Here is a 14,557-nt window from a genome sequence, read left to right on the forward strand (position 1 = left end):
AGAAATCTGAGCATTGAAGAATTGATGCTTTTGAACTGTTGTGTAGGCCAAGACTCTTGAGAGTCCCTTGGACTGCAGGGAGATCCAACCAGTCCATCCTAATGGAGATCAGTCCTGGGTGTTCATTGGAGTGATTGATCTTGAAGACGAAATTGCAATACTTTGGCCATTAAGGGACTCACTGGGGAATTTCCTGATGCTTCGAAATACTGAGGGCACGAAAAGAAAGGGATGACAGAGGATGAGATGATTGGATAGCATCACCAACTCAATGGAAACGAGTTTGCATAAACCAAAGGAGTTGTTAATGGACAAGGAGGTCTGGCGTGCTGTGGTTAATGGGTCGCAAAGAGTCGGATATGACTGAGCGACTGAAGTGAACATTACATATAATTTAAATAAGCAGAGTGACAAAATTCAACCGTGTCATAATCCTTACCCTAATTGAAAGCAGTATGTTGTTTTCCATCCGGCTCTAACTGATGTTTCTTCATCTGAATACAGATATTTTAGGAGGCAGGTCAGGTGACCTGGTGTTCCTATCAATTTAGGAATTTTCCATCGTTTGTTGTGATCCACACAGTCAAAACATTTGTTATAAACAATGAAGTAGAAGAATATATTTATTTGTTTGTTTGTTCCTGGATCTCTTTTGTTATTTTCATGATCCCACAGATTTTGGATATTTGATTTGTGGCTCCTCTTACGGAGAACAAAAACACTGGACATACTGATTTATACCTGGAGCCCTAAGGAAAATCAGTTCCACTTGCTCGTGGTCATGGTTCCCGCCAACACCAAGGTGACACTAGATCTTCAGCATCACTAACGTTGCTATGAAGTTCTGGGAAATGAGTTCTTTAAAAACAAACAAGCAAACAGGCAAGCAAACAAAGGTGAAACCCTTGAAAACTGACTGGGTCATATACAGAGATTTCTGTCCCACTACTCTGAGCTCTACTCCGTCTATCTACCTATTTCTCCATCTTTAGCTGTTAAAAGGACATAAAGAAGGGAACTTTTGTTATTTGTTTAACGAAAAATGAGCTTCACTGAATTATAAGGTAGGCCAGGTTTCGAGGTTTACCTTTTCCTTCAATTTGTATCTGCCTTGCTGTGATCATGAGAGTCCACAATATTTTAACCGTTTCTCATTCACAACGGCATCTTTGGAATTTCAGAAAGATTCGCTGGAACAAAGAGCCTTTATAATTTATTTTGTATTGAAAGAGATGCAAGAAAATCATGGATAATGTTTTTATTCATTCTACACATCTAACAGTGGAGTAGGAAATGGCCACAGAAAGCAACACTCTTGCCTGGTAAATCCCATGAGCAGAGGACCCTGGTGTTCTACATTCCATTTCGTTGCAGAGTTGGACAAGACTGAACATACAAACATACATGTAACTTAGTGTCAGATGCAATTGTGTTCCATTTATTGTCTCCTAAGACATTGTGTCACTCACACTTAAGGGCTTAACATTTTTCTAAATTATCTCTGTGACTTTATTAAAGTCCACTGGCTGTTTCTGTCCCTTCAAAAAAGAAAAAAAGAAGAAGAAGAAATGAACGAAAGTGTATCCTATGCGGAGGGTCTTATTCTTCTTTTTCTCCATCCAAGATTTGAAACTGCTTTCCTAGTATATGAAATAAAGACACTGTTTTGACTTGATAGAAATTGGTCCACTGGGACGTTTCTTTTCCTATTTGGGAATGATAAACTCTAATTTAAGTTTTCCCTTGTCTAGACCAGTAAGGAGCACAATGGAAAGATCTGGCACTGAGAGGAAATGATAATCTTGATACCCATATATATCTCTTCCTTTCTAGAAACAGGCTGTTTTATGCATTGAACAGGTCTGTTGTAGAAAAAAAAGAACCCCAAGAACTTTCCCCCACATATGTGTGGCTTTGAGTCCTGTCTTTCCTATGCTGTCTCATCATTTTTTATGTCACATATGAAAGGGCTTATTAGTTCCATCGTATTGCCTACTTCTTTCCATGGCAAGAGTGAGCATATTCCTCATATTCTTTCCCACGAGTTACATGACCTTTACCAAGAATTTTTCAGGAAGGCTGAGACTCCCTCTTCTGAAGGCGTTCTCAGTATTAGTGAAGTTTTCCAGGCCTTTTTAGCATATTTGTCTATTTCACACTTTAATGAGATTGATAAGAAGTCATGAGGGTTGTTCAATTGTCTTCATGAGCAACAGATAAGAAGTACTTATGGAGACACCTGATGCTCAGGGGAACATGGAGATGATCTTAGAAAGAAGAAAGGATGGGCTTCACAGTGACATAGCTGAAGGCCTCAGTCACAATGGTTTAGACTACTCATTGCTACAGTAAAAGAAATGTGGATGGCAATGAAGTCACAAACATATATATTTATGGAGCCATAAATATCAGTTCAGTTCAGTTCAGTTCAGTCGCTCAGTCGTGTCCGAATCTCCGCGACCCCATGAATCACAATATATATGTATATATATATTTTCTTTTACTGTAATACAATTGAACTACTTTTGTGACTACTGAATTCTCATCAGAGCTTCCTCCACACTACTATATCAGTCAGCCATCTCATGGACTCATCCTTCTGGGTTTTCCCACAGCACCAGTTTTGCATGCCTTGCTTCATGTAATGAGCTTCAACTGGTTATCTGTTCTCCAGATGTACATGATAATATACATGTTTCAGTGTCTCATGTTTCAATGCTATTCTTTCCTAGCATCCCACCCTCACTTTCTCCCACCTAGTCTCAAATTCTTTTCTTTATATGTGTGTCACTTTCATTGTCTCGCTTATAGCATCGTTGTTACCTCTTTCTAAATTTCATGTATAAGGTTTCATGTATTGTGTTGGTGTTCCTCTTTCTGGCTTGCTTCCCTCTGTATAATAGGCTCCAGTTTAATCCACCTCATAGCACTGACTCAAACGTGTCCCTTTTTTAATAGCTGAATATTCCACCGTGTATATGGATAGCATCATCCTTAACCATTCATCTTCGAACCAGACATCAAGGTTGTTTCATGCAATGAACATTGGAGTACATATTTTTGATTGAATTCTAGTTGTTTTGGTGTGTATACCCAGAAGTGGGGTCGCTGGGTCATATGGTAATTCTATTTTCTTTTCTTTTTTTTTTAAGGAATCTCCACACTGTCCTCCATAGTGCCCATACTAGTGTACCTTCCCACCAACAATGTCAGAGGGTTCCCTTTCTCCGCCCCCTTTCCAGCATTGTTGGCTTGTAGATGTTTTTGATGGTAGATTTTTGACCAGTGTGAGATGGTACCTCACTGTACTATTGATTAGAGTTTCTCTGATAATGAGTGATGTTGAGAAGATTTTCGAGTGTTTGTTAGACATCTTTATGTCTCCTTCTGAGAAATCTCTTTAGTTCTTTGTCCCTCGTTTTGATTGGATTGCTTATTTTTCTGGTATTGAAATGCATGAGCTGCTTGTATATTTCGGAGATTAGTTTGTTGTCAGTTACGTTGTTTACTATTATTTTCTCCCATTTGGAAGGCTGCCTTTTCACCTTGAGTATTGTTTCCTTCATTGTGTAAAACTTTTAAGTTTAATGAGCTCCTATATTTGTTTTAGTTTTTATTTCCATCACTCAAGTGTGTCACAGAGAATCATGCTGTGATTCGTGTTAGAGTCTGTTCTGCCTATGTTTTCCTCTGAGAGTTATATAGTTTCTAGACTTACGTTTATTTCTTTAATCCATTTTAAGTGTATTGTTGTATAGGGTGGTAGAATGTGTTTTAGCGCCATTGTTTTACAGTTGTTGACCATTTTCCCCAGCAGAGCTTTTTAAAGTCGTTGTCTCTCCTCCATTATACATTTTTGCCTCCTTTGTCAAAGATAAAGTGTCCATACGTGTGTGGATATGTTCCTGGGCTTTCTATATTGTTCCATTGATCTATATTTTTGTCTTGTGACGGTACCTTTCTTTCTTTTTTTTTTTATTTCTAAAAAAGTATTTTATTAAAAAAGCACAAATGCAAAGAAATGAACAGAGGAAAATTTATGCGTCGAACCTGGACTGGTCACTTATGATAATATACATGCTACAATTCCATTCTCCCCAATCATTCCACCTTCACCCTCTCCCACAGAGTCCCAAAGACTGTTCTAAATGCCTATGTCTCTTTTGCAGTCTCTTATACAGGGTTCAGGTTACCATTTTTCTAAATTCCATATATATGCGTTAATATACAGTATTGATGTTCTTCTTTCTGGCTTACTTCACTCTGTATAATTGGCTCCAATTTCATCCACCTCATTAAAACTGATTCAAATGCATTCTTTTTGATGGCTGAGAAATACTCCTTTGTGTATATGTACCAAAGCTTTCTTATCCATTCATCTGCAGATGGACATCTAGGTTGCTTCCATGTCCTGGCTATTATAAACAGTGCTGCAATGAACATTGGAGTACATGTGTCTCTTTCAATTCTGGTTTCCTCGGTGTGTATGCCAAGGAGTGCGATCGCTGGATCATATGGCAGTTCTATTTCCAGTTTTCTGAGGAATCTCCACACTGTTCTCCATAGTGGCTGTACTAGTTTGCATTCCCACCAACAGTGTAAGAGGGTTCCCTTCTCTCCACACCCTCTCCAGCACTTATTGCATGTAGACTTTTGGATAGCAGCCATTCTGACTGGTGTGAAATGGTATCTCATTGTGGTTTTGATTTGCATTTCTCTGATGATGAGGGATGTTGAGCATTTTTTCATGTGTTTATTAGCCATCTTTATGTCTTCTTTGGAGAAATATCTGTTTAGTTCTTTGGCCCATTTTTGATTGGGTCACTTAGTTTTCTGGAATTAAGCTGCAGGAGCTGCTTGTATAATTTGGAGATTAATCCTTTATCAGTTGCTTCATTTGCTATTATTTTCTCCCATTCTGAAGGCTGTCTTCTCACCTTGCTTAGAGTTTCCTTTGCTGTGCAGAAGCTTTTGATTTTAATTAGGTCCCATTTGTTTATTTTTGCTTTTATTTCCAATATTCTGGGAGGTGGGTCTTGGGGGATCCTGCTGTGATTTATGTCGGAGAGTGTTTTGCCTACATTCTCCTCTAGGAGTTTTATAGTTTCTGGTCTTACATTTAGATCTTTAATCCATTTTGGGTTTATTTTGGTGTATGGTGTTAGGAAGTGTTCTAGTTTCATTCTTTTACAAGTGGCTGACCAGTTTTCCCAGCACCACTTGTTAAAGAGACTGTCTTTTCTCCATTTTATATTCTTACCTTCTTTGTCGAAGATAAGGTGTCCATAGGAGCGTGGGTTTATCTCTGGGCTTTCTATTTCGTTCCATTGATCTATATTTCTGTCATTATGCCAGTACCATACTGTCTTGATGACTGTGGCTTTGTAATAGAGCCTGAAGTCCGGCAGGTTAATTCCCCCAGTTCCATTCTTCTTCCTCAAGATTGCTTTGGCTATTCGAGGTTTTTTGTATTTCCATACAAATTGTGAGATTATTTGTTCTAGTTCTGTGAAAAATATTGTTGGTAGCTTGATAGGGATTGCATTGAATGTATAAATAACTTTGGGTAGTATACTCATTTTTACAATATTTATTCTTCCAATCCACGAACACGGTATATTTCTCCATCTATTCGTGTCCTCTTTGATTACTTTAACTAGTGTTTTATAGTTTTCTATGTACAAGTCTTTTGTTTCCTTAGGTAGATATATTCCTAAGTATTTAATTGTTTTCATTGCAACAGTGAATGGAATAGTTTCCTTAATTTCTCTTTCTATTTTCTCATTATTAGTGTATAGGAATGCAAGGGATTTCTGTGTGTTGATTTTATATCCTGCAACTTTACTGTAATCATTGATTAGCTGTAGTAGTTTTCTGGTAGAGTCTTTAGGGTTTTCTGTGTAGAGGATCATGTCATCAGCGAACAGTGAAAGCTTTACTTCTTCTTTTCCAATTTGTATTCCTTTTATGTCTTTTTCAGCTCTGATTGCTGTGGCCAAAACTCCCAGAACTATGTTGAATAGTAGTGGTGAGAGTGGGCACCGTTGTCTTGTTCCTGACTTTAGGGGAAATGCTTTCAGTTTTTCACCATTGAGGATAATGTTTGCTGTGGGTTTGTCATATATAGCTTTTATTTTGTTGAGGTATGTCCCTTCAATTCCCACTTTCTGGAGGGTTTTTATCAAAAATGGATGTTGAATTTTGTCGAAGGCTTTCTCTGCATCTATTGAGATAATCATCTATTGAGATAATCATAGATTATCTCACATTATCACACGGCTTTGTCTTCCCATATAAATGGGAAGATTTTTATTTTTCAGTTTGTTAATGTGGTGTATTACGTTGATTGATTTGCGGATATTGAAGAATCCTTGCATTCCTGGGATAAAGCCCACTTGGTTATGATGTATGATCTTCTTAATGTGTTGTTGGATTCTGACTGCTAGAATTTTGTTAAGGATTTTTGCATCTATAGTTTTCTTTTTTTGTGGGGTCTTTACCAGGTTTTGGGATTAGGGTGATGGTGGCCTCATAGAATGAGTTTGGAAGTTTCCCTTCCTCAGCTATTTTCTGGAAGAGTTTGAGTATAATAGGTGTTAGCTCTTCTCTAAATTTTTGGTAGAATTCAGCTGTGAAGCCGTCTGGACCTGGGCTTTTGTTTGCTGGGAGATTTTTGATTACAGTTTCAATTTCCGTGCTTGTAATGGGTTTGTTCAGATTTTCTATTTCTTCCTGGTTCAGTTTTGCAAAGTTGTACTTTTCTAGGAATTTGTCCATTTCTTCCAGGTTATTCATTTTATTGCCATATAATTGCTGATAGTGTTCTCTAATAATCCTTTGTATTTCTGTGTTGTCAGTTGTGATCTCTCCATTTTCATTTCTAATTTTATTGATTTGGTTCTTCTCCCTTTGTTTCTTGATGAGTCTGGCTAGTGGTTTGTCAATTTTATTCACCTTCTCAAAGAACCAGCTTTTGGCTTTGTTGATTTTTGCTATGGTCTCTTTTGTTTCTTTTGCATTTATCTCTGCCCTAATTTTTATGATTTCTTTCCTTCTACTGACCCTGGGGTTCTTCATTTCTTCCTTTTCTAGATGCTTTAGATGTAGTGTTAGGTTATTTAGTTGACTTTTTTCTTGTTTCTTGAGGTGTGCCTGTATTGTTATGAATTTCCCCCTTAGCACTGCTTTTACAGTGTCCCACAGGTTTTGGGTAGTTGTGTTTTCATTTTCATTCATTTCTATGCATATTTTGATGTCTCTTTTGATTTCTTCTATGATTTGTTCATTATTCAGCAGCGTGTTGTTTAGTCTCCATATGTTGGCACTTTTAACAGTTATTCTCCTGTAATTGAGATCTAATCTTACTGCATTGTGGTCAGAAAAGATGCTTGGAATGATTTCAATTTTTTTGAATTTACCAAGGCTAGATTTATGTCCCAGAATGTGATCTATCCTGGAAAAGGTTCCATGTGCGCTTGAAAAAAAGGTGAAATTCATTGTTTTGGGGTGAAATGTCCTGTAGATATCTATTAGGTCTAACTCTTCTATTATATCATTTAAAGATTGTGTTTCCTTGTTAATTTTCTGTTTAGTTGATCTATCCATAGATGTAAGTGGGGTGTTAAAATCTCCCACTATTATTGTGTTATTGTTAATTTCCCCTTTCATACTTGTTAGTAATTGTCTTACATATTGCGGTGCCCTATGTTAGGTGCATAAATATTTATAATTGTTATATCTTCTTCTTGGATTGATCCTTTGATCATTATGTAGTTTCCTTCTTTGTCTCGTTTCACAGCCTTTGTTTTAAAGTCTATTTTATCTGATATGAGTATTGCTACTCCTGCTTTCTTTTGGTCTCTATTTTCATGGACTATCTTTTTCCAACCCTTCACTTTCAGTCTGTATGCGTCCCTCGTTTTGAGGTGGGTCTCTTGTAGACAACATATATGGGGGTTTTGTTTTTGTATCCATTCAGCCAGCCTTTGTCTTTTGGTTGAGGCATTCAACCCATTTACGTTTAAGGTAATTATTGAAAAGTACGATCCCGTAGCCATTTTCTTTATTGCTTTGGGTTCAAGTTTATACACTCTTTCTGTGATTCCTGTCTATAGAAGATCCTTTAGCATTTGTTGGAGAGCTGGTTTGGTGATGCTGAATTCCCTCAGCTTTTGCTTGTCTGTAAAGCTTTTGATTTCTCCTTCATATTTGAATGAGATCCTTGCTGGGTATAGTAATCTGGGCTGTAGGTTATTTTCTTTCATCACTTTAAGTATATCTTGCCACTCCCTTCTGGCCTGAAGAGTTTCTGTTGAAAGATCAGCTGTTATCCTTATGGGAATCCCCTTGAGTGTTATTTGCTGCTTTTCCCTTGCTGCTTTTAATATTTGTTCTTTGTGTTTGATCTTTGTTAATTTGATTAATATGTGTCTTGGAGTATTTCGCCTTGGGTTTATCCTGTTGGGGACTCTCTGGATTTCTTGGACTTGGGTGATTATTTCTTTCCCTATTTTAGGGAAGTTTTCAACTATTATCTCCTCAAGTATTCTCTCATGGTCTTTCTTTTTGTCTTCTTCTTCTGGGACTCCTATGATTCGAATGTTGGAGTGTTTAACATTGTCCCAGAGGTCTCTAATATTGTCCTCATTTCTTTTAATTTGTTTTTCTTTTTTCCTCTCTGTTTCATTTATTTCTACAATTCTATCTTCTAGTTCGCTTATCCTGTCTTCTGCCTCTGTTATTCTACTGTTTGTTCCCTCCAGAGTGTTTCTGATCTCATCTATTGCATTATTCATTGTATATTGACTCTTTTTTATTTCTTCTAAGTCCTTATTAAATCTTTCTTCCATCTTCTCAATCCTTTTCTCCAGGTTATTTATCTGTAACTCCATTTTACTTTCAAGATTTTGAATCATTTTCACCATCAAAATACGAAATTCTTTATCAGGTAGATTCCCTATATCTTCTTCTTTTGTTTGTGTCGGTGGGCAATTATCTTGTTCCTTTACTTGCTGGGTGTTTCTCTGCCTCTTCATCTTGTTTATATTGCTTTGCTTGGGGTGTCCTTTCCCTCTTCTTGTAGTTTGTGGAGTTCTCTTTATTATGTAGTTTCTTCGCTGTGTGTGGGGTTGGACAGGTGACTTGTCCGGGTTCCCTGGTTAGGGAAGCATGTGTCAGTGTTCTGGTGGGTGGAGCTGGATTTCTTCTCTTTCCTTTAGAAGACAATGGGCTACTTTTCTGGGAGCCTGATGTCCTCTGCCAGTATTCAGAAGTTGTTTTGTGGACTTTACTCCACGTTCAAATGTTCTTCTGATGAATTTGTGGGGAAGAAAGTGGTCTCGCCGTCTTGTTCCTTCCTCCCCAGAACACTGGATTCTTATATTCCACTTGGTCGTGGAGTATCTCTTCCCAGCTGCTCCAGCAAGGCACAGCCGCTGCACCTTACCTTGGACGAGGGGTATCTCCTGAAGGCCGCCCCTCCTGCTTTGAATGTGGATCAGCTCCTCTCGGCCCTCCGGTGCCCAAGCAGCCACCGCCTCCTGGAAGTGGTACAGCTCCTCTCGGCCACCGCCCTAACCCTGGGCGCGGTGCAGCTCCTCTCAGCCACGATTCTGCACGTGGTCGGTTGCGCCGGGAGCCGGGCGTCTCTCGCGTCTGCGCCGCCGGGAGCCGGGCGTCTCTCGCGTCTGCGCCGCCGGGAGCCGGGCGTCTCTCGCGTCTGCGCCGCCGGGAGCCGGGCGTCTCTCGCGTCTGCGCCGCCGGGAGCCGGGTGTCTCTCGCGTCTGTGCCGCCGGGAGCCGGGTGTCTCTCTAGGTATCTTTCTTTCTTGATGACTGTAGCAAACCTGAAGTCAGGCAGGTTGATCCCACTATTTCCATTCTTCTTTTTCAAGATTGCTTTGGGTATCAGAGGTTGAAATTGATTGTTCTTGTTCTGTGGAGAAAACAACAACAACAGCAACAACACTGGGAGATAGCAGTGAACCTATGGTGTTTTGGCTGGTGTATTCATTTTCATATATTGATTCTTCTGATCTAAGAACCTGACATATTTCTCTGTCTGTTTCTATTATCTTTATTTCTGCAGTGTTTTAGGTTTCGATATATAGATTCAGGTCTTTGGTTTCTTTAGGTAAATTTATTCCTAAATACTTTGTACTTCTCTTTTCAATGGAGAATGGAATTTTTTCCTTTAAAATTCTGAAGCATTATCAGTTAATGGGTCAGAGAGTTCTTTAACAGTTTCCTTTCTGTGAGAACCTGGGTATGAACTGTAGTCTTCTTTTGAACTTGAAAGCTTATTTTCAAGAGGTAGTGGTGTAAGTCTTTTCAATGTTTGCTGTAAAGGCATGCCATAAAGCAGGTATCTTCAATAAATGTTTTCTCATACTTCCAGGGACCTAGCCAGTAATAAAACGGTTACCAGATTTGCTTTCTTCTGAGGCCTCTTTTGGATGGTGGCACATTATCACACGGCTTTGTCTTCCCATATAAATGTCTCTGTTTTTTGTGTGTCTGCTCTCCTTTCCTTATAAAAACCCAGTTCTGTGTATCAAAATATCTACCTAAAAACCCTATTCGCAAAAAGGTTCAGAAAGAAATTATACATTGCTCACAATTTTGACTCTGTACAAAATAAAGTAAGTTCAGTTCAGTAGCTCAGTCATGTTCGACTCTTTCAGACCCCATGAATCACAGCATGCCAGGCCTCCGTTTCCATCACCAACTCCCGGAGTTCACTCAAACTCATGTCCATCGAGTCGGTGATGCCGTCGGCTTCAAAATACACATTTTGAGAGGACAAAATTATTCTACAATATTAATTTCCCTCTTTTGACTTGTGACTGTTGTATACTAATCTGTCTCTGAGTGTTCACCCCACTAATCAGATCTACCCAATTCAGAATGAAGATTGTTAAGAAAAATGGGTTGTTTGGGACTCATACAACTGTAAACAAGATTCAGAGTTTCTCGCCAACCTTGATATCCTATACATAAAGACATTAGGGAAAGAAGAATATTTATTTTGTATAAGTATTAAACCAAACTGTGATGCACATATACAAACGACAAAAATTTGTAAAGTCAAAATACATATATAGTATATATGTATACTAGCAAATCAGTTCATTACAATATTTCCAAATTTATAAGTATTCTTCAAACAGACCTGATGACATCTGTCACAGTAATTTGGTCCTTAATTAACTTGATAATCGGGATAGCCATAAGTGTTTGCTAATTTGATTTTATTATTATTATTATTTTAAATGTATTTATTTTAATTGGAGACTAATTACTTTACAATATTGTATTTGTTTTGCCATATATTGATATGAATCCATCCCCATCCCCATCTAGACCGCCCACCCACTCCCTCCCCACTCCATCCCTCTGGTTCATCCCAGTGCACCAGCTAATTTGCTTTATACTGGAAAAGGGTAATCTTCTCACGTACACCTGAGAGAATGTGGTTTTGAAATGAGGCACTCTCTGATCCACATAACTGAGACATAAGATGCTACTGCTAAAAATACGCGATATTATTAGGCTACGTTATTTCCAAAGATTGGCGTTTAATACTAGAGGTTTTCATTGCAGAACAATGCAAGATGTGTGGCTTATGCCTTTAATTACACCACACTCCTCAAAGTTTTCAACACAGCACACTTAGAGGAAACGTAAGCGAGGGTTGTGATTAGGTTTTGAAACTATCTTGTTGTCAGACCCTCTGTTATTGAGGTAAACTCACGGTCAGGTAATACTGTTTCTGTAAATCTGTACTGAAGCAAATATCAATCCGTATCCTGAAAAGAAGTATGCTAAAATGACTTTCATCATCCAACATCCTGGTTAAGAGGAGGGTTTCTTTCTGAAGGCTGGTTATCTTGTCTGGGATCAGGCTGGATCTCAATGTCTGGTCTTGGGTCTCCCATCAGTGCCCAGTCCCAGCTGAAGGGGAAGCTGTCTCTTCTCTGTGTCCTTCTCTTTCGAAGGTTCTCATACATTGGCCAGTTATTTTAATGAGGGAGTCAGTTGCCTGAAGGACAGTTGGGCCTCTGTCTTCTCATACTATCCAGAAGAGGGCTGGGTGTCGTAGACTGTTACCCCTACAGTTTGCCACAACCATTAGATCATGGAGGTGAGCATCGGACATGTTGACTACTTTTTCGAAGCGTGGTAATGTCCTCAGTGAATGGCTCCATCAAGGGAACTGTGCCTCTGCAATACATAGACTTTTGCCTATCCCGAAGTTCTGCCTTTCACTACATGGTCCTAGGGTAGCAGGCCTAGAAAGCCCTAATCAATGGGAGCAACATATATTCTAGTACACGCCATTGAACGTGTGACTGTGATAGGAGTTGTATTTCCAACTTCACTAATAATCTTGAGCTAAGATCTGCAGATCTATGTCCGTCATGTCTCTATTAGAACATCTTCCTTGAATAAATATTTGACCTACGATACAAGTTGGTAACTTGAACAATCATGGTCCATTTTGAATAGGCTCAGATAACGACTTTCAACTCACATTTTCTTTTATTTTTGTTATTTTTATTGGAGGCTAATTATTTTACTCACACTCTACTAAAGTCACGCTCAAAATTCTCCAAGCCAGGCTTCATCAATATGTGAACCACGAACTCACAGATGTTCAAGCAGGTTTTAGAAAAGGCAGAAGAACAAGAGATTAAATTGCAAACATCGGCTGGATCATGGAGAAAGGAAGAGAGTTCCATAAAACATCTATTTCTTCTTCATTGACTATGCCAAAGCCTTTGACTGTGTGGATCACAGTAGACTGTGGAACATTCCGAAAAAATTGGGAATACCAGACCACCTGACCTGCCTCTTGAGAAACCTGTATGCTGGTGAGGAAGCAACAGTTAGAGCTGGTCATGCAACAACAGACTGGTTCCAAAAAAGGAAAAGTAGTACAGCAAGGTTGTACATTGTCACCCTGCTTATTTAAGTTCTATCCAGAGTACATCATGAGGAACACTGGGCTGGAAGAAGCACGAGCTGGAATCAAGATTGCCGGGAGAAATATCAATAATCTCAGATATGCAGATGACACCACCCTTGTGGCAGAAAGTGAAGAAGAACTCAAAAGCCTCTTGATGAAAGTGAAAGAAGAGAGTGAAAACTTTGGCTTGAAGCTCAACATTCAGAAAACGAAGATCATGGCATCTGGCCCCATCACTTAATGGGAAATAGATGGGGAAACAGTGGAAACAGTGTCAGACTTTATTATTTAGGGCTCAAAAATCACTGCAGATGCTGATTGCAGCCAGCAATTTAGAAGACGCTTACTCCTTGGAAGGAAAGTTATGACCAACCTAGATAGCATATTAAAAAGCAGAGACATTACTTTGCCAACCAAGGTCCGTCTAGTCAAAACTATGGTTTTTCCCGTTGTCATGTATGGATGTGAAATTTGGACTGTGAAGAAAGCTGATCGCTGAAGAATCGATGCTTTTGAACTGTGGTGCTGGAGAAGACTCTTGAGAGTCCCTTGGACTGCAAGGAGATCCAACCAGTCCATTCTAAAGGAGATCAGTCCTGGGTGTTCATTGAAGGACTGATATTAAAGCTGAAACTGCAATACTTTGGCCACCTCATGCGACGAGTTGACTCACTGGAAAAGAGTCTGACACTGGGAGGGATTGGGGGTGGCAGGAGAAGGGGATGACAGAGAATGAGATGGCTGGATGGCATTACCGACTGGATGGACATGAGTTTGAGTGAACTCCGGGAGTTGGTGATGGACAGGGAGGCCTGGCTTGCTGTGATTCATGGGGTCTGAAAGAGTCGAACATGACTGAGCGACTGAACCGTACTGACCTGAACTGGATTATTTACAATATTATATTGGTTGGTTTTGACATACATTGACATAATCCACCCCGGGTGTACATGAGTTCCCCTTCCTGAACCCCTTTCCCACTTCCCTCCTCCCCTTATCCTCCCTCTGATTCACCCCCGCACAGCACACTCGAGCATCCTGTAGCATTCATTGACCCTGAACTGGCGATTCGTTTCACATATGATAATATACATATTTCAATACCATTCTTCCAAATCATTCAACCCTCACCCTCTCCCACAGAGTCCCAAAGACTATCCATCTGTGTCTCTTTTGCGGTCTCGTGTATAGGTTTATCATTTCCATCTTTCTAAATTCCATATATATGCGTTAGTATACTGCATTGGTGTTTTTCTTTCTGGCTTATTTCACTCTGTATAATAGGCTCTAGTTTCATCCACCTCATTAGAACTGATTCCAATGCATTCTTTTTAATGCCTCAGTAATACTCCATTGTGTATATGTACCAAAGCTTTCTTATCCATTCATCTGCAGATGGACATCTAGGTTGCTTCCGTGTCCTGGCTATTATAAACAGTGCTGCGATGAACATTGGAGGCATGTGTCTCTTTCAATTCTGGTTTCCTCGGTGTGTATGCCCAGGAGTGTGATTGCTGGATCATATGGCGGTTCTATTTCCAGTTTTTTAAGGAAACTTACACTGTTGGTGGGAATGCAAACTAGTTCAACT

Source organism: Moschus berezovskii, chromosome Y, assembly GCF_049115385.1.
Source record: "Moschus berezovskii isolate FMDL1 chromosome Y, NW_MosBer_1.0, whole genome shotgun sequence".
In the NCBI taxonomy this organism is placed as follows: domain Eukaryota; kingdom Metazoa; phylum Chordata; class Mammalia; order Artiodactyla; family Moschidae; genus Moschus; species Moschus berezovskii.